This window comes from Halichoerus grypus, chromosome 7 (genome assembly GCF_964656455.1).
Source record: "Halichoerus grypus chromosome 7, mHalGry1.hap1.1, whole genome shotgun sequence".
Lineage (NCBI taxonomy): Eukaryota > Metazoa > Chordata > Mammalia > Carnivora > Phocidae > Halichoerus > Halichoerus grypus.
Genome location: NC_135718.1, coordinates 144,852,110 through 144,873,892, shown reverse-complemented (window position 1 = coordinate 144,873,892; position 21,783 = coordinate 144,852,110).

Below are 21,783 nucleotides of genomic sequence, written 5' to 3'. Positions count from 1 at the left end.
TCCCAGGACCCTGGGATCCAGCCCCATATCGGGCTCAGCGGGGAGTCTACTTCTCCCTCCCCCTCTGCTCCTTCCTTCCACTTGTGTGCTCTTTCTCTCTCTCTCTCTCCAATAAATAAATAAAATATTTAATAAATAAATAAATAAACCAATTCCACACACCAGTACATCAGCCATGTCCTGGCTGCTTGATCTTCGACTTGTTTAAGCGCTCCATAAATAATAATAATAATAATAATATGCTCACCACAGTGCTGTTGTGTGATTACAGGAAATAACATGTTATCATAATCATAAAATATTAGGTTAATGTGTTGTTTTTCGTTCATTTATTCATAACTTACCTAGTACCAACTACTAACATGGGTGCTTGGAATATGCTAGTGAACAAAATACTAAAAAGAAAAAAACGCTGCCCTTTTAGAGCTTATCTTCTTGAAGAGAGTTGGGGTATACTTACAATTATTTAAATTAAACAAAACAGACAAGTAATTCATAGGTTACAAGATGATAGGTACTACAGGGAAAACACACACACACACACACACACACACACACACACACACACACACACACATAGTGAAATAAGGTTTGAGAGTGCCATGAGGTAGGTTACAGGGTAAAATAAGATGGTCAAGGCAAACCTCATCAAAAGGTGACATGTGAGCAAAGACTGAGAAAACTGAAGTTAATGAGATGGATAGCTCAATGAGGAGGCTCCCAGGCACAAAGGCCCAAAGCAGGGGGCATGTCTAACACCCTGAAATTCAACGAGGGGCCAGTGAGGCTGGAACAAAGTGAGAATGGCCTGGCGAGGGGGGAGGGGCAATGGGAGAGAAAACCATGGAGATAACTAGAGAAGGAGAGTACAGATCACCAGGGCCCTTTAGCACTGTAAGGACTTTGGCTTTCATTCTGAGTAAGGTGGAGAACACTTTGGAGACTTTTGCAGAGAACACTGACATAAGACAACTTTGTATTTTATAGTAATGACTCTGCCCACTCTGTTGGGGAAAGACTATGAAGGAGACAGGGAGGGAGCAGAGACCAGTTAGGAATATATTGGAACAGTCACGATAAGAGGTGTCAGTGCTTGGACCAAAGAGCAGCAGTGGAGATGATGAAAAGTGATTGGATCTTGAATGCTATTTTGAAGATAGAGCCTTCAGGATTTCCTGACGGATATTAGATATGGAAAGTGAGAAAGAGAAGTATAGATTTGTTGCCAATGTTTTTGGCCTGAGTAACTAAAAACAATGAAGATGCCACCAACTGAGATGGGGAAGACTGTGTGAGGGTTTGAGAGGAAAATTAGGAATTCCACTTTGGGCATGTAAGTTTAAAATATGCTATTGACATCGAAGTAGAGATGTAGAGTAGGCAACTTACATATGGGAGTCTGGATCCAGGAAGAGGACTGAGATGGACATATAAATAAAGTAGTTACAAGCATAGGTGGTATTTAAAGCCATGAGACTGGATAAGCTCACCAAGGAATGGTTGTAGATAGAGAAGAGAAGGGATCCAAGAACTGAGCTTTGGATGTGCGAATGTTCAGAGGCAAAGAGGACAGTAGAAATATTCAAAGGAGGTTGAAAAGAGGTAGTCAATGAGTTTGGAACAAAACAAAGAGAGAGTTCTAGCCAGAGAGAAGATCTTCCAATGTCAAATAGGTCATTGGATTTAGCAAAATGGAAGTCATTAGTGACCTCAACAAAAGCACACTTAGTGGAATGAAGGGAAAATATCTGATGGAATGGACTTAAGAGAGCATGGAGAACTGAGTCAATGGTATCAAATAGCAGTGTATGGGGACAGATGGTAGCTATACTCGTGGTGAGCATAGCATAATATATAAACTTGTCCAATTATTATGTTGTACACTTGAAACTAAAGTAATATTGTGTGTCAACTACACTTAAATTTTTTTTAAAAAGACATTGAGGGGCGCCTGGGTGGCTCAGTTGGTTAAGGGTCTGCCTTCAGCTCAGGTCATGATCCCAACGTCCTGGACTCAAGCCCTGCTTCTCCTTCTCCCTCTGCTGCTCCCCCTGCTTGCTCTCTCTCTCTCTCTCTCTGTCAAATAAATAAGTAAAATCTTTTAAAAAGAAAGAAAGAGAGACATTGAGCATGAGAGAAAAGAATAGGAGGCAGCAAGGAGATAGAGGACTTTTTGGGGACTCTGCTAAAGATAGCAAAGGAATGGGATGTTAGTTAGGGGAGGGAGTGGAGTAGGGGTTAAAGACAGATTTTTTAAATAAGAGTAATAACAACATGTTAATAAGCTGATGAAAATGACCCAGAAGAGAGACAAAATGATATAGTAAAGAGAGAGAATTGTGGGAGCAGCACCTTAATTTCGCATGGGGCACCAGTGCGTAAGTGGACACACTGGCTCTAGAGAGGAGCACAGATCGCTCACCAATGGTGAGAGGCAGAAAGACAGAAAATGTGAGTGAGGTGGACAATCTGGTGGGAACCTATGAGGGCTACCTTTTAATTATTTCCCTTACTTGCCTGCCATTGCCCCTGGAGAGCCCCTTGTTAATACTTACTTGCTTGAATTAGGACCTTAAAGCTATATTTTGTTAGAGAATACTTTATAGGATTTCTTTCCACCATAGACCTGTTTTCATAGGGAAGGAAGGTGAAGAGTTAGGATAAGTATGAAGAACATGAAGAATTCTGGAAAGCCATCCCACAGCATAACCACCCTGGATATCCAGAGTCAGGTCTTCCAAAGGAGGTTGAAGAGAAACAATTTCAATCAAGTTCTCCCAGGCTCTGCAATAAGGGATTCCCAAATACCTATAAGAAATACTTCCTCAGGGGCGCCTGGGTGGCTCAGTCGTTAAGCATCTGCCTTCGGCTCAGGTCATGATCCCAGGGTCCTGGAATCGGGCCCCGCGTTGGGCTCTCTGCTCAGTGAGGAGCCTGCTTCTCCCTCTCCCACTCCCCCTGCTCGTATTCCCTCTCTTGCTGTCTCTCTCTCTCTCTCCCTGTCAAATAAATAAATAAAATCTTAAAAAAAAAAACAAAGAAATACTTCTACCATGGCCGCCATTTCCCCCAAGCTACATGTGGGTTTTTTTCTGTCAGTTTTCCTGACCACAATACAAGCCAGAAGTGTTAACTACATCATTAGTTGGCTTAGGAAGCCCCTAGATACATTTTTTTATTTATTTTATTTTTTTATTGTTATGTTAATCACCATACATTACATCATTAGTTTTTGATGTAGTGTTCCATGATTCATTGTGCATAACACCCAGTGCTCCATGCAGTACGTGCCCTCTTTAATACCCATCACCAGGCTAACCCATCCTCCCACCCCCCTCCCCTCTAGAACCCTCAGTTTGTTTTTCAGAGTCCATCGTCTCTCATGGTTCATCTCCCCCTCCGATTTCCCCTCTTCATTCTTTCCCTCCTGCTACCCTAGATACATTTTTGAATGCATAGAAAAGACATGATATTCCTTCTCAACAACCTGGCTTCCTATGGTAAAATGGAGGGAAGATTATTTTTCACTTTCTTCTAGAACATAAAACTGTCACTGAGACTGGCAAAAAGGACACCACAAAGGTCTGAGTCCTCAGGGTGTGTGCATGGAGAGGGGAGGAGGCGGTAGGTATAGCCAGACGCCAATCTCTACGTGGTGGCAAAGTATGTGTTACATCCTAGGAATGGTGTGTAGGGAGTTTGCCGAGGAATTTATACCTGCCCTGGTGCCAAACGTCCTGCCAGCTGGTCTGCACTGTAATATTAAGAACCAATCTAATTAAGGAAAAATGCACTGCACTTAGGGAACCACCACCACCCATAACTCATCAGCTCTAAGAGCTGGAAGTAACACGGCAACAACTCAAAGAAAAGGGGAAGAGTAGAGAACAGGGGAGCAGAGGGGATTGCAAAGTTTAAAGCTGCCCAGAGCTTGTTCTTCCAGCTCTCTCTGCCTGTTCTGCATGCCATCCACACTTCTGTGCCCGTAAGTTTGCCTCAGCACTGACTGCCAACCTCTTCCCAGCACACCCTCTTTTTCCTGGTCCTGAGAAGTCTCCATCACCATTAGAACCTTGTGATCCAACAAGACTTCTTCTAGATCTTTTTTATTCTGGTAAAAAATACGTAACATTAAATTTACCATCTCAACCATTTGTAAGTATGCAGTTCAGTAGTGTTAAGTAAATTCACGTTGTTGTGCAACTGATCTCTAGAACTTGTTCATCTTACAAAATAGAAACTCTTTACCCGTTGAACACTAATTTCCTCACCCTCTTCCCCCAGCCCTTGGCAATCGCTTTTCTACTTTCTGTTTCTATAATACTTCCTGTGAATGGAATCATACAGTATTTGTCCTTTTGTGCCTGGCTTCTGTCAGCATAATGTCCTTGAGATTTATCCATGTTGTAGCATGTGACAGGATTTCCTTCTTTGTTCAAGGCTACATAATATTCCACTGTGTGCATATGCCACATTGTCTTTAACCATTCATCCATCAATGGAAGTTTGGGCTGCTTGCATTCTTGGCTATCGTGAGTAATGCTGCAGTGAACACCAGTGTGCAAATGTCTCCTCAAGAAACACTTTGGATTCTTTTGGGCATATATTCAGAAGTAGGGTTGCTGAATTATGTGGCAGTTCCATTTTTAATTTTTTAAGGAATTTTCTACACTGTTTTCCATAGTGGCTGCACCACTTCACACACCCACCAACGGTGCCCAGGGGCTCCAGTTTCTCTGTGTCTGTGCCAAGTTGTTATTTTCTCTTCTTTTCATAGTGTTTATCCTACTGGGTGTGAGGTGATATCTCAAGGTAAATTTGATGTACAGTGATGTGGAATATCTTTTCTCATGCCTGTTGGCTATCTGTGTATCTTCTTTAGAGAATTGTCTATTCAAATCTTTTGCCCATTTTTTAATTGAGTTATTTGGGGGTTTTTGTTATCACCTGTTATTGTGTCATAGGAGCTCTTTATATATTCTGGATATGAACCCCCTCATCAAATACATGATTTGCACATCTTTTCTCTCATTCCATAGTTGCCTTTTCACCCTGTTGATTGTTTCCCTTGAGGTGCCAAAGTTTTTAAGTTTGATGGAAACCCATTTGTCGATTTTTGCTTTTGATTCAACAAGAAGTAGAATTTATGGGTATAACACTGGTCTGTCTGAAGCTGTGTCTCCAACGCCTTCTCTTCCTCCCTGGAGAAAAACTGGTGGAATTTGGGTTGTCACCAGCAGCTAGTTCTCCAAATATGATCTTCAAAGAGTTCTTTATCCTTTTCAGTGCTTACAAGACAACAGTGCCTAATCTCATGTTTCTGGCATGACTAATAGATTTTTAATCAAACCAGATGAACTCTTGGTAGTAGCTCATGGTCCCATCATCTTGTTTGCACTGGAGCAAGCTTTCCGTGGGTGATCCACTAATGGAGATGGTCCAGATTATCAGACAAAGTCATCCTTAATCAGCTGGTACTTGGCCCCTCTCTTCCACTGTCACTGGCCCCCTCTCTCCCAGGCTGGCATTCTTTAATGCTATCTTTGCATACATGGCTTCATCGGTCTGGAACATTCCGTCACTGCCTTCCCCCACACATGCAACTTTTTGCCTCCATTCACCTGTAATGCCTAGCTATCATTCCAAACTCAACTCAGGGCCCTCTCCTCCTTCCTTCACACAAATCCACTCTCATCTGTCCTCTGTCTGAGATGGCCACTCTTTTCCCATTCCCCTAGCATCCTGTACCTTCTCTTAATGTAGTACCTTCCACACTGTCTCTGATTATGCACTTACTCCCTGCTCTCTCCCACCACATGGGTAACACTGTGAAGACATGGACTATCTTCCTGAACCTCACACCCTCAACACTCAGGTCAGTTCTTGAAACAGAGTAAGCCCCCATTCATTGTTGAAAGAATAGAATGAGAAATACCAAGGCCTCTAGTTTGTTTCAAAGTTTTTAAATGTCATTTTAACTGACAGAATAAAAAACAAACAAACAAACAAAAAACACAGGGCACCTGGGTGGCTCAGTCAGTTGAGCATCCGACCCTTGATTTTGGCTCAGGTCATGATCTCAGGGTGGTGAGATCGAGCCCTACGTCAGGCTCTGCGCTCAGCGTGGCGTCTGCTTAGGATTCTCTCTCTCCCTCTCCCTCTGTTTCCCCCACCAAATAAATAATAAATAAATAAATAAGATACATATAATATACATACAATTATATATTATACATATTTATATTATTTATATTATATTATTTATATTACATAAATAAGTGAATAATATAAATTCTTAAAAAAATCACAAATATTTTCCATTACAACTAACACCGCAGCATGAAGAAGAAAAAATGGTATTGCTACCACATAACCACAGGTGTGGGCAGGAGACTATGTCCTTCTTTCTTCTTGCCCAGGGACAGCCTCACTGATGATCCACAGTCCCTTAGGTGCAATTCCAAAATACAAAAAGCCATCAACACTACAAAGATCAAGGCTGTGGATGTGAATTAAATCTTACGCACAAGCCCAAAGGAGCTTTGGATTCTCTAGTGATGGGACCAATTAGAAAATAACACTTATTAAGCAATGATTTAAAAAAAAAAGCAGGGGAGGGACTGTTCTTCATTTCACTGCCCTCTACATTTTTCTTCACTAGACAGATTTTGGGGCCTGTTTTTTATTTAATCTGCACTGTTTTTATTTAGTCTTTGTTTATTCTACTGCCTACATCACATGAACAGCTCTATGGGTACACACGGTTCTCTAGACAACAGGGAGTACAATAGTACTTGCCTCAATTTCCCACATCTGGCCACTTTGTCATTTCCTTGTGGTCCTAACATCTTTATCCCACCTAGGGCAAACCTTATATAGAAGGCTAATTTACTGAATATAAATGTTTATTGTTCTCCTTGTATTTTTGCCAGGTGAACACACCCTTTGGGCTTCCTTGCCTCCATGAGCTTAGCAGAATTAACCGCAGAAGTAAGAACAGGAGCATCCTGAGGCTGAAGTAGCACCACGTGCCTCAGAACAGGTCAGGGGATGGTACGCCTTTTGAGTCCCAGAGCCATCCTGCGGGGTCTTGGGAAGGGAAGAGGTCTGCAAGACCTGGGTGATGTGTGGACCCTTTTTCCTCTCTGGGATGATGTTTGAGGAAGTGGCATGTGGTCTCGCCAGGGCACAGCTGAGCAGGACTTCAAGGGGAGGGACCCCAGGCCCTCAGGATCCCAGGCCCAGCAGTAATGCCTGTATCCCACACGCAGCATGGACACAAAGAGCAACCAGATAGCGAGGACTCGGTGGCTTGATCAGAAAAATATCCATGTGAGTATGGGAGTCCAGAGATGAGAGGCATTTAACCCATTCTCTTGGCCTCACATAGCCTCCCAGATTCTGGGACATCCCTGAAAAAAAGTGAAGAGAGTTCAACAAGTGACCAAGATGGAATTTCTGCCAGTCAGGCAAACTGGGAGCCTTGATGTAAAGAAATAAAAAAGTGAATATCCTTTCCCATTTGAGCTGGTAGACCGAGATTTGTGCCCATGATATGTAATTAGATGGGAGAGTTTTGTTCTGTAGATTTACTTCCGCTACTTGCCTTTTTCTGCCCCTATTCCAAATTGTAAGGAGGGAATTCTAAGTAGGTCCCCGCTGCCTGGCTCTTGATTCAATCCCAGGAAATGCCCCCAAATGAAATTATTTTTTTTAAGTACCAACAGAGCATAAAACATGCAAGTACAATATAACCTGTGAGTGCAAAGTAGAATTTACACTTAAACAATGTATATTTATGATGTTCCTCTCCTTCCTCCATTGGGGAACAGGATTACTTCTGTATACTTAATCAGAACACATTTTAAATCACCCCATGCAACAGGCCTTGTGGCAATCTATGATGGCCAAAGTATATAAAATATGATGAAGTTAAGAAGTTGCAGCTGAACCAACAATATATCCTCCTGGAAGGGAGACATTAAATAAATCTTCACTGTTTTTTGATAGCCTATTAAAGTTCCTTAAGAGCTCCAGTACATTTGGCTATGGTTTTTTTTTTAGCCACAATGCCTTAAACAAGCTTTTGTAATCATAAATATAACACTAAAAAGAACAAAAACAAAGAATTAGCAATTAAATGTGTCTCTTGTTGGGACTAGTCAATGAACAGGACCTTCCTCCAAAGGAAGTAAAGGATTACATAAAAAGCCAGGCTATATAGGAATTGGGTTTTTTTTTATTTCTTTATCCATTTGTGGGAATTTAAGGCCTAGTTTTATTTTTGCTTGGTGAGTGTGGGAGGGCAACACTTTCTGATAAAGACAGGATCATTTTCTTCATCAGATACCATCTCTAGCAGAAACACTGAAGGAGAAATTTCATGTCGCCTTGGAGGTACATTTAGTTTTATTTGTTAAGCAAATGCTTTAATTAAAATAAATCAGAGCTTTATTTATACAATAGCTTTTTACCCTAAACATATGAAAATGAGGAATTAAAGAAGATAGAATCTCAGTAACACTAGGGAAAGAAAAGGCCAGCAAACAAATACAAATGAATAAAAATTCATTCAATGTATATTTTCTCTTATAAAATGTCACAGAAACAATCCACTGGCTAAGTAAATAACCAAAGTAAAGTAAAATCACTAAAAAAGACTGTCTAGTCAGCTGTTTGGTGTCTCGGTCAAGCACCACACAATATTTTTAATTAAGTGGATAGATACTGGGTAAAATAATTGATCCAAAGCTTCGTTTGGCACCAAAATTTTTCATCACCAACTTTCCTTGCTTATGTTTATTTATGGTCACAGACAGGTATTTATTACAGCTGGGCACCACATAAGTCAACATATTGTGACAGCAGAAACTTCCAAATACAGACGTAGGTCTTAATGGAACTGGGGCAGAAGGTAAGGGTAACATAAGAAGAGGTTCCTACTTGCAGCCAGATAATATCAGCTAAGGAAAATAGAGCTTGGGATAAACATCAATATAGCCCAGAAGTACAAACGAATTACATAAGAGTGACTTCACATTAGTATAGCTTTCCTGATGGGACTGAGTGGGAAGATGGGAGATGGGTTGAAGAGATAACAAGGGGTTTGTACTCACAATAAAGCTCAAGGCCTCTCCCAGGACAGGTCAGGGTGTAGGAGCAGAGGCGCTACCTCAAGCTAGCTGAGATGCTGAACTTGGGGAGGTTCGGGGTGGGAAAGCTCCAATCGGGACCCCAGGAACTGAGAAAACCAACTCTTACTCTTCCAAAAGGGTCTAAAAAGCCATGGAAAGAATACAGGGCTACTGGTAGGCTGAAGGCACAGAGGTGGGGAAAGGGAACAAAAAAAGAAAAGGAATAAAAAGAGAATAAAGGAATTTTTAGAAATCCACCATAGTGGAAAGAACATTAGCCTGGCTGCTGAACACTCAGGTCCTGGTCCCAGCAGCCATCGGCTGTCTCGGGGCCCTTCCATGAGTCACTGAATGCTTGGTCTGAGCTTCCTGGTCTCTGCAACAAGAGCATGAACCCACTGCACAAATTTCCAACATGGATTTCACAAAACCCTAGACCCACAGAAAACACTGTACGAATCTTTTTTAATAAACATCGTGAAGCCAAATATATTTGGAAAATTCCACATGTTCTAACACAATCTAAAATGCACAATGTGTGGTGCCTGGGTGGCTCAGTCGGTTGAAGGTCTGCCTTTGGCTCAGGTCATGATCCCAGGGTCCTGGGATCAAACACCGCGTCGGGCTCCCTGCTCCACAGGGAGCCTGCTTCTCCCCCTCCCTCTGCCTGCCGCTCTGCCTATCTGTGCTCTCTCTCTATGTCTCTGTCAAATAAATAAATAAAATCTTTTAAAAAAGAAAAGAAAATGCGCAATGCATATTAGTACATTAAAAATGAGACGTCTCACACCAAAAAAATTTGGTGAGACAGTTTCACCAAGGATTTCCCAAACCCTACTTAATCCCGACATGTTTTTTTCTTCTATGAAACATTTTTTAACATAAATTGCACCCTTTGCAAAACACACGAGACTGGATGATATTTCCAAATTTAAGTTTCTATGAGGCTCTGAGCATAGAAGCGTAGAAAAGGCTTGAAGCCCAAATTTGCAGTTCCTATATTAACCCCAGGACTGTAAGGTGAGTATAGACTGATCTTAATCTAAAACTCCCATTGGGAAGTATAGCATGAATAGTTGATCAGGCAAAAAAATAGAAACCAATGAACAGAAACACAGCTCTTACAGACCCATGCAAGTTCTAGTGGACCACCCAATCCATTACACGTGTTAAGAGAACGCCTCTTACGTGCCCACCCTGGGCTGAGTCCTGACATGTAAGACCTTATTTTGTACCCCAAATAAACATACTAATTTATAATCCCCAAGTTACAATTTTAAGCTCCAGGGGATCAAGAGATTCCCTAATGTATCCCCAGAGCCTAGCTCAAATCTGGACATAAAGTAGATCTATTCATTTGTGAATTAGTGTTCCAATGGACAAACATTTATAGAGATGCACTAGGTATAATGTTATCCTCCAAGGAATTCAAAGCCTGTTTAAAGGAATCTCAAAATAACTTTATTTATTACCAAAGCCAATAACAATTGATGTTGAATGATCATGAAGACATGCCAATTTTCAGCTGGAATATAATGCAGTTATTGATTATCTCCAGGTGCATTACTATGTCCATCATACACTGGTACACCTAGAACTTTAGATAAAAGATAATATATTAATAATGAGCAGGATGGGCTTTTAAAACTCAAACAAAAGAATGGAGGATTCAGAACAGACTGACATGTTACTAACATAATTCTGGCTATGGAAACAAAATAATTATAAAAGGAGACAAATAAAGGACCCAAAATATTCATGAGATTCACTGAGAAAGGATTTTCTATAGGAAAACTTGAAGTTCCTTTTCAGAAAAAAAAAAAGGGGGGGGGCAGGGGAAAGGGGTTAAAATAGGACTGGTTAAAAAGGTATCCCAAGACTCTTTCTGGTATTGTCTTTCAGAAGAAGAAAAATACAGATTTTGCAACTAGAGAGCCCAAAGAGGTCCCTAACTTGTCTACAGGCACAGTGGGACTAGCCTGAGTGAGGAATCCACCCTGGACCCAATGACTGGGCCCCCAGCCGGCGACACAGCCCCAGCCCCTTCCCAACTGACCCACACCTCAATGGCCATCGGTCGCTTGCTCCTATTCAAAAATGGGCATCTTTAGATATTTACAATAAAGGTTATTCAAAGTAATTATTATTTCTCTAATTTCTTGGCCCCCTTGGCTTTTTCCTCAGCAGAGATATGTGCAGAAACCTCCTCTTCCTCCCTGTCTCCCCAACCTGCCCTTTAGCCCCCCACCTCCATGAGCTGTGCTGATACACGCCATCACCACGTTCTCAGCTTTATCTCAAAGGCCGTTTCATTTGCTCTCTGCCCCTGTTCTCGGCTCCAGTTCTTCCACTGATTTCAATAGGAAAAGCAGAGCAGATATCCCTATAGGACACTGTCATCACCTCATAAGGCCTGCAGCCTGGAACATAAAATACTTCCGACTTCTCAGTTCTCGCTCAGCCTGAGCAGATTACAAGTAGGGCACTTAAAATCAAAAGCCAAGAGGGACTAAACCATGACTTTTGAATGAGAAGTAGAAGCAGAAGCCATGAAGCACTTCCAAAACTTCGGGAGTTACACAGTCAAAAATCTCAGTGCCGTGGAGAGAATGTGGGTCTGATCATCAGAATGTCCCCAAGTACAAAAAGCAGGAAGTTGGCCTATGTTTAAAACATGACGTTTGCAGCATATGGGTTTTGACTGAGCATGACATGAAAAAAAAAAAACAACAACAACAAAATTAAGACAGAGAAGCTTGGAAGGAGTGCTCAATTGTTATCTTATCTGTCCCCAAGAAAGATACACGGTACTTCTCCCTTCCAACTCTTGCAACTCACTAACAGATCACGTAGAGCTTGGGCCATAGGCCATGCAAAGTTTTTCACTTCTCAGGATACTGGAATCCCAGGAAGGAGGCTTCCAAAATCACCCCCTCAGCACCTCTCTACTGATGTACACTAGAAGGCCCCCAGTGCTTTTTTCTTCATTAGAATTATAATCTAAGAAGAAGGCAACATTTTGAAGAAAGTTACTTGTAAGCTCCAGGATGACTTAATATTCTATCTGGCACTCTCAAAGTCATATTCTATCACTGAACCACCTTGTCACCTACAGAATACAGAAGAAGACACAACTTTCTCTACCACTCACTAATTTGTAAAGGGGACAAACTCTCTTTACCGAGCACATCTTTTCTTAATCAATACAAAGAACAAGATTAATGATGCTTTCCTTTTGTAAAGCACTCTGAGTTTAGAAAGCAGTTTAACATCCTTAATTTTCTCTTCTAGGGTAATTGATCATGTTTATCTATTTTCTCTCTCCCTGTGATTGGCATTCTGCATTGATCAGAGAGAAGTCATTCACATCCAGCTCCAGATGAGGCCTATATCACTTCCTGTTCTATTAGGTTGATTACATGTCAGTTGCACTCCCCCCAAATTACATTTAGAGTCTGTCCCTACTTCATGTGACCTGCTTAAATTCCTGCTAGCGAATTGCAGAATCCTAAGATCGAAGACTGAGTCCATTTGTCATCTCTGCATGTGAAAAAAACAATAATAATTAACGGTGTGAGACTTCCATCTTTCCTCCCTACCCTACTGAACAGCCAAAAGACTTCCAAAATTGGTGAAAGTCACAAATCTTCCTTGGGTCCATCCCTTTCTATGAGAAGAATAATTGGGGAAGAGGGACAACAAATCAAGAAACATAGTATTCCTAGGCAGACTTTCTGTCTTCCATTAGACCAGACCTCACAAACTCAAATGCCACAGAGGCCAGACAGGTCAGTGAGTGAGTGAACAGAGCAGGTATGAAATATTAACAGTGGTGGGGATTGTAGCAAACTAGTAAGTGCATGGCCCACTTCCTACAGGCTCCCTATCCGTTCAACTCCACCCAATTGTGGGATAGAAGTGCAGGTCCAGGGTATGCAGACCTTTAGATTTTTCATGAGACTCCCAAAGTCAGGGTATTTTAATATGAAATCTCCCAATTTGTAAATGTTGGCAACTAATTAAAAACATTTCAAAACAGTGTGAAGGCCAAGGAAAACATGTCCACAGGCCAGATGTGGCCTGTGAGCCGTGGTTTGCAACCTCTGTGATAGGCTGAAGAGCTATTTAAACTCAGTAAGACAGTTGGGGTGCATAAAGGAGGAAAGAGAAATGGCACAGCCTCCTGGCTTCAGCTGGAAGTTTAACGACCTGCGTGGAGGAAAGGTGCGCTGCCGGAGAAGCACTGGGCCAGGAGCCAGCACTGGTTGGCCCAAGCCTTTGGGTGGATGATTGTTTCACTTTGTCCAAGAAATAATCTCCTCTGAATAAGCTACGAGATGGATTTGGAAGTCGAATGTAAAGAGCATACCAGTATGAATAGATAAATAATAGGTACATACGTTTCCATTCCAGAGTAAGAAGGTACAAAAGCAAATGGGAGTGAGATTCAGATCCCAGTTTTTCCAGGAAGGAGAGGAGAACTGTGGGGAACCAAGGAGGGATGTGCAGGTGTTTGGTGATAGAGAATCGGGTGAGAGAAAAGGCACAGTGCACAGCCTAGACCCTGAGGGGAGACAGAGTGGACCCCGCATGGACACAATCACAACCCACCTCCCCCAGCACCTTTCTCTAGTCACTACACAGAGTCAACCAGCCTGAACTGTCTAAATGAATGAAAATAATGAAGGGCTTCTGTCTCTCTCTGGGTCTGTCTGCATCGAAAAGCTGTCTCTATTGGTATCTGGGGAGCTACACCTTTAGGGAGCACAGTGATGGATTCCCCGTACACCAAAGGGAAAAGCCATGTGTGCAGAACTGAAAAACAATATTTGCTAATTTACAACTATTAATTAAAAGTCCTGTCACCAAGCCAGGCGCTCAGTGTGATTTTAAAATGTCCAACTTCTCCAGGGAGGGAGTTGCAGAGAATGTGAAATAAGTGCTCAGCGCTTGAGCAGGTGGGCGGGCTGGGGAGCAGACAGTGTCTTTAGGCTTTGGATTTGCACAAAAAAATCCTGCCTCCTCAGAGCCCAGACAATGCCCTGCATTCACTGCAATCTCAAGAACTCCAATGCTGTGCTGAGGAGCAGGAAAAAAACTAGACCCGAATTGAGAATAAATTGGTATTCACTAAATGGCACTTCTGAATTTACTGCAGCCTTCACCTTTGGAGGGAATTGCCAAGGTGCTCATAAAAGAAGAAATGATGAATATTCAGGATGTCTTTTGAATCCATTAGGCAACCCGGGATGAAGTCTCCATATGTAGACTTCTGGTTCTTTCCTTAGGCTATTAAGGAGCCTGCCAAAATGGCCGTCTGCAGGAAAAAATGGACCCTGGGTTTGCCAGTGGGGAGAAAGTCTAAACGCCAAAGGTCAAGTCCATGGAAATAAACCTGGTTTAGGAGTTTTTGCAAAGGAAGAGATCTATAAATTTTGGGTTTGTGGACACAGTGAATGAGGGAATGTAGGAACGCTGATCAAAACGTAGTAGCAATCTATGCATCGTACGGTGAGTCTGTTTCACAGAATCAGATGTTCTGCAGATCTAAGTGTGTCCACGCCACACAGGAGCATCCCAGACAATCTATACAGGAGCCTCCTGTAGTTTTGTCGACTGGGTTTACCAGGAGCAGAATTGTCTGTGCATCTCTGAAGATGGCACTGTTTGATCCCCAGTCTACCTGCTCTTGTAGCCTTACACAAAGAGGAATTGTGGGCTCTTTGTGCTAAAAAAAATTTTAAGAAATACTATAGCAAAGACCATCAACTCCCAGGAGGACTGAACAAAGATCAATCAACCTTTAGGAAAAGGGAATTGTTGGAAAAGGGATGATGCAAGTCACTTATCATCAGTTTCTTTGTCTTTTAAAATAAAAGAGAGGAGTCCGATTCAAAGCAACAAACGTTCATGAAAGCCATCTGCGCCTGGCCCTGGGATGGGGATAAGCACCCCTTTTGTCCTCCGGGCACTGATGCTTTAGTAAGGGACATTTATATAGAAGTGTATCTTTAACACAAAGTCTAAAGAGCTATATCAAGGTGTTATGTCAACTCAAAGGAAAGAGTGATTCATTTCAGTAGGGAGGGGTGGAAGGAGCATCAGAGACTGAAAATTACTCAGGCAAAGAGATACTTAAGCTGATTCTTGAAGGAGAAGTTCAACAGAAGAAGAAAAAATGAAGGAGAGGGCACCCCAGGTAGAGGGCTCTACCAGAATCAAAGATTTGGGGTAGGAAATCACAAAAAGGAATGAGTGATCCGGTAGAAAACGCCTCTGATTATCTTGTAGGAAACACACCACTAACCCTCAGAGAGATCATGTGCTTGCTCCTGCATTCTAAATCAGGAATCAAAAAATATACTCATGTATCTCCAAAGTCTCTTCCAGAAATAACATTCCATGATTTTTATAATTCTAAGTAACAGGGAAAAGTTGAACAACCCAAGAAAAGCCTTGTACTGAATGGTCTCTTTTCTTCGATGTTTTATGACCAAAAGTGAAATTGGTGGTGGTAAGCAGGATTACCACCTACACTGTTTGTTGTGGTCAATCTTACATGATTTTGACATCAGACAAATGCAAATTTAGGGACAATCTAAAAACTGCTTGACCGAAAGTGTCAAGTTCATTAAAGACAAGGAAAGACCAAGAAGCTATCACAAATTGGAAGAGACAAAGGAGACATGACAACAAAATACAACATGGTATTCTAGATACTGGATCCTGGCAAGAAAAAGAACATTAATAGAAACCAGAGAAATTGAATTAAGTCTGTAGTTTAGCTAATAGCACTGTACCAATCAATGTCAATATCTTAGTTTTGACAAATGTACCATGGTTATGGAAGATGTTAACATCAAGGTAAGCCAGGTGAGGGCACACACACTCTCAACACCATCTTTTCACTCTTCTTGGGTTCTTTCAAAATAAAAAGAGTTTTCTTATGTCCAGTATAATATCATATATACCATATTATCAACTACCAATGTAGTTGTTTAATCTTCTCTCCACAGGCCAAGGTTATAAAAGATTCCCCCACCAATGCAAGCTGGTGCAGGCACTCTGGAAAACAGTATGGAGGTTCTTCAAAAAGTTGAAAATAGAGCTACCATACAATCCAGCAATTGCACTACTGGGTATTTACCCCAAAGATACAAATGTAAGGATCTGAAGGGGTACATGCACCCCGACGTTTATAGCAGCAATGTCCACAATAGCCAAACTGTGGAAAGAGCCAAGATGTCCATCGACAGATGAATGGATAAAGAAGAGGTGGTATATATATACAATGGAATATTATGCAGCCATCAAAAGGAATAAAATCTTGCCATTTGCAATGACGTGGATAGAACTGGAGACTGTTATGCTGAGCGAAATAAGTCAATCAGAGAAAGACATGTATCATATGACCTCACTGATATGAGGAATTCTTAATCTCAGGAAACAAACTGAGGTTTGCTGGAGTGGTGGGGGTGGGAGGGATAGGGCAGCTGGGTGATAGACATTGGGGAGGGTATGTGCTATGGTGAGTGCTGTGAATTGTGCAAGACTATTGAATCGCAGATCTGTACCTCTGAAACAAATAATACAATATATGTTAAAAAAAAAAAAGAAGAAGAAGAAGATAGCAGGAGGGGAAGAATGAAGGGAGGGAAATCGGAGGGGGAGATGAACCATGAGAGACGATGGACTCTGAAAAACAAACTGAGGGTTCTAGAGGGGAGGGGGGTGGGAGGATGGGTTAGTCTGGTGATGGGTATTAAAGAGGGCACGTTCTGCATGGAGCACTGGGTGTTATACGCAAATAATGAATCATGGAACACTACATCAAAAACTAATGACGTAATGTATGGTGATTAACATAATAAAAAAATATGAAAAAAAAAAAAGATTTCCCCACCATACCATTATGGAAATGTTGTGGAACCAAAAAGAGAACAGTGGGCAAGTGCCTTGGAGGAAAAGGAGAATAGAAAAAGAAATGCTGATAAGTTTGGAAGAGAAAAGAAAAGCTGGGGAAAGTGGTGCTCCTTCCCACCTTGCACCCACCAGACCCTAGCCTGGCGTTGCCACCGTTACTCATCATTCCACACTCCTCCCCCTCCCCCGCCAGCACTGGCTCAGTTAGGACACAGACTAAGCTGCTCTAACAAATGCACTCCTACATATAAAGATTAAATAAGACTGGCATTGATTTTTCTCTCATTCTGCAGTTCAGAAGCGGGCCCAGTGCTTATAGTGTGACTGTGCCGTCCTGTCTGTGGTTTCTGAGTCTGGGTTCAAGTTCACTGCAACAGCCTCCACCTTCATCCAACCACTGGGAAAGAGGGAAAGGGCAGGGTCCCTCAGACACTTTCCTTGGCACGCTTTCCTTCGGCTCACATCCCACTGGCCAGAAATAGGGCACATGGCCTGACCAAGGCCGCGGGGGAGGCTGGGAAATAGTCTCTAACTACGCAGCCATGTGCTCAACTACAGCTCAGCAGACCTACAGAAGGAAAGAATTAGTCTTGATGGACAAAGAGCAGTCTCTGTCACTACCCCTAATCCAGCCACACGATGTAGGGATTTTCAGTCTACTTAAGGTGGTGGCAAAAGCAGAGTCTTCAATCTGACAGAATGAAATTCAGTTGTATGGAAGACAACATGTGACATCGCGGCATGTGGGAGAAGGGGAACACCATGACACAGATTGAGTTTATCTGGGGAGAACAGTTGAGCAACCAAAGGCAGGATCCTAGCATGGCAGTATATTTGGGAAACTGACCTCAATTCTCCACTCCTTTCCATACCTTCACCCCCTTTGCAATGTGATTTTATATCTACTCCCACCCACCAAGAGAGTCTATTTCCCTACCTTTGAACCTAGACTCCCCTCGTTTTGTTCAATAAAATACAGCAGAATTGACACTGTGGGAGGTCCAAGCCCAGGCCCCAGGAAGCCTTGCACACTCATGCTCTGTCTGTTGGAATACTGCCACCATGCAAACAAGCCCAGGCTAGCCAACTGAAGGGCAGAGGCCATGTGGAGCCAACTCAGGCCAGCTGAGGCTACCCCACCCCAGCCAGCCCCCCTGCCCATGTGGCAGCTGAGTGCAGGTAGATGAGGAATGAGGGACTCAACCACGATCTGCTGAGCCTGACCCAGATCAGCAGAACTGCTCAGCAGACCCAAGATTTGTGAGCTAAATAAATGGTCACTGTTTAAAATTGCTAAATTTAGAATAAAAAAATAAATAAATATTAAAATAAATAAAGCCACTAAATTTGGGGTGGCATGTTACGCAACTGTAGCCCCTGATGAAATCAGTGGAGCTCAGTTCTCAGTGAATAGTCTGACGGAAAAGGAGTCAAAGCAATTGCAAAACTGGAGAAACTCATCAGAGGGCTGTGAGGAGATCCAGGAGCGTGAATCACAGAGACCGAAGGAAACGTTTCAACATGAAGGAAGTGGTCCTCCAGCAAGATGAGGCTTGAGAGAGAGGACTTTTTAGGACAACAGACATAACCATTGAAATGCCATTTGGGTAATGAAAACACAAACAGAAACATGCCCTTCCCATCAGCAGCAGAAAATTCAGTTCCTCTTTTCACTTAAACATACACCCACCCCTACACCTCTGTATTCCTTTCAGACAGGGGAACTTAATTCATAACATTCTGTACAAAAGGTACACAAAACTCACATGACCCTAGGACTTCCTAGGGGATACAAGTCCAAGAGGCTGCCGCTCCCATCTGTGAATGGCAGACTAACTTATATTGGCCCATAACTCCATGATTTCACGTCGACTCCTGCCTCCTGCTTGCAACCCCATGGCCCTGTCATCCTGCCCTACTCCTCTTCTCTTTTCCTTCCCCATTTATTCCTCAACTTCTGTGTACAAGGTATTTGGGAAACCAGATCTTTCTTGCTCCACATCACTAAGGAGTGGCCTGAGCTTCAATAGTCCCAGAGCCTGAGAATCACCCTCCAGGCCTCCAGAGGTCCAGCTGCAAAGTCAGGGAAGCTGGCCTGCTATTTGGATGAGTAAAAGTGTTCTCTCTGGCCACAGTCTATCCACATATTGTGCATACGTGTGCACATACACCAAAGTGTGCGCATGCGCAGAGGGACTTCGGCTGATCGTGGACTGCAGGCGAGGCAAGCCCTGTGTATGGACGGTTTGTCACATGGCAACAGCTGCTTGATCATGCTGGTGGAGCTTCACTGATTGGAGTTGGGCTGGAGCTTTCCCCTGTGGTGACAGTCACACGCAGTGAAGAAGAGCCTTTAAAGTCAGCCTTGGATTAAGTTACAGCCCTGGCACTTGTTACCCACATGGCCTGGGACGGACTTAACCTCTCAAAGCATGAGGTCCTTCCCCTATAAAATCATGCTAATGATAATCTCTACCTTGAAACGTTGATATAAGCATTACATGATGTTAAGTTAGGTAGAGCATCAGCTCTATGTCAGAGTCAGAGATAACATAAGGAAACCACTTAGCAGAGCCCTGCACACAGGGGTCTCAACAAACCCTATGTTGGTGCCCTCCCTACTTGATTCCCACAGCCTTGCTCCTCTGGCCTGGTTAGACCCTGGGGCCTTGTCCTAGGCCTTCCCCTGCCTGGTCCCTGCCAGATTACCACTTGTTCTATCTACTGGGCTCAATTTCCTCCAACCATCTCCTTCCCAGCCCCGTGGGCCAAGGCCAGCCCTTGCCCTGGCCTCCCCGGTGGACCCCATGCTGCTGGAGTTAACCAGGCCTGGCCTGCATGTGTTTGAATGAGGCCATCGGCTCCTCAGAATGACTCTCTCAATAAGTGGAATAAAACTGCAATGACAGAGGAGGGGGGTGGAGGGGGAAGTGCGTAAGAGGACATGGCATCTTGACAAGCACATTCAAGGCCATAAATATGTGGCAATGGCTTTTCTCATCCAATTCTCTTATTTTGAAACTTTCCTGGAAGGGAGCTGGTATTATTAAGCATTATTACAAGACCGTCTTCTAGGCACCCAATCGCATGGGGATCCACGTAGGACTGACAACCAGCGAGGAAGATTAGGTCATTCTCAGGGACAGAAGGAAGAAGGGGAAGGAAGAGGCTCCGGCGAGGACAGAAATGGGGGGAGGGGTACTTCAACACCTCTCAGGGAGTCCCTGTGCTTGTAACAGCCTAAACCTGTAACAGCCTAGGCCCGTCGGTTAGGGCCTACTGGTCACCACTTAATCCATGAGCTGCACAGTAACATTTAAAGTCTACCTTGCTAATCCTTAACCAGCCAGACGGTTAGACAACCAGATTCCCTGGCCATGAGGAAAAAACACACATGTATAAGATTGTCACAACAGACTGCTATTCTTGCCCAACGTCCCCCACAAAACTTGGAAACCTCTTATGTATTTGCGACTCCACAGTTGCTGGGGGCTTTGATAGGATGCAGAGACAACACAGGGGCATTTCTCTGGTGTACTGGGCATCCCAGCACGTGGGGGGTGCCACCCCAGCCTCTGCCCCAAGGCCCATGGTGGCTGATCACACCCCTGCCAACCCTGCCAATGGATGTAGCTGCCCCTTCCCTGCACAGCCCCGGCTCCAGGCACCCCCAGCTGAGGAGAGCCACTTGTGACAGCCACCTGGAAACTGTAACCCACAGTGTGACTCTCCTTTCATTTGTCTTCTCTCTGGGATGCAGCGAGCCCAAGAACACACTGAGGGCCAAAACTTCAGAGCTGGAACCGCCCGAACTTGCCATAGGGATCCAGCCTCTCTCTGCCCATCTCGAGGGGATGATCCAGTGCCCCCCACCCCCGCCAGCCTTCTCCAAACAATGCCTAGATTACTGTCCTTGCCAGACCCTTAATGGGGCCTGCAGAACTGGCAGCTCCCATTCTCTCCCTCGCTCTCCTTCTCCCTGTCTCTCTCTCTGTCTCTCTTGCTCTGTCTTTCCCTATCTCTCTCAGATACAGAGAGAGATCTCCATTCACATCACATTCTGGCTGAAAAAACAAAAAACAAAAAAGCGTTTGCCATCTTTTCCTTGCCTTCAGGACACAGCCCGCACTACTTAGCCCAGCATCCCAGGCCCTGGGCAGCCTGTATTTGCTTGCTGGCCCCTGCCCCAAATCCCTGTGCTGAGCCCACGTGACCTCCATTCTCCCTCTGGGAGCATCCTCCCCGTCACAATGCTACCACTCTTCCCAGCCAGAAGCAGGTGATAAAGATTCCCTCCCCACTGCTGGGGGCCCTTCCACACATTCTATTTCCCTTCCAGAAACAGATTTCTTCCCTGGTTCATTTCTCCACTCACTCCATATGCCCTAGTTGCTTACCACTGGAACCCGAGCCAAGCCCTGTGCTAGAGCAGGTGACCTTTGTGTGCTCAAAATCAGGTGGATTTTGCTCTTTAAAAAAACCAGAACCACACAAGCATATCGCAGAATCACTGTGCAACAGTCCTTGCCTGCCTCCGTCGGGTCAGAATGACGGTGACACTTCACAGCCCCCCACAGGGGAGATGGCAGGGCGTGGGGTGTGGGTGTCACCTCTTAAGAGTTCACTCTCAAAACGCATGGCGTCTTCCTCTTGACCCTGTGCCGGAACACCTTCTCGCCCACCAGCCTCACAAACCAAATGCTGATGGATGCAAGAAGACGGCTGG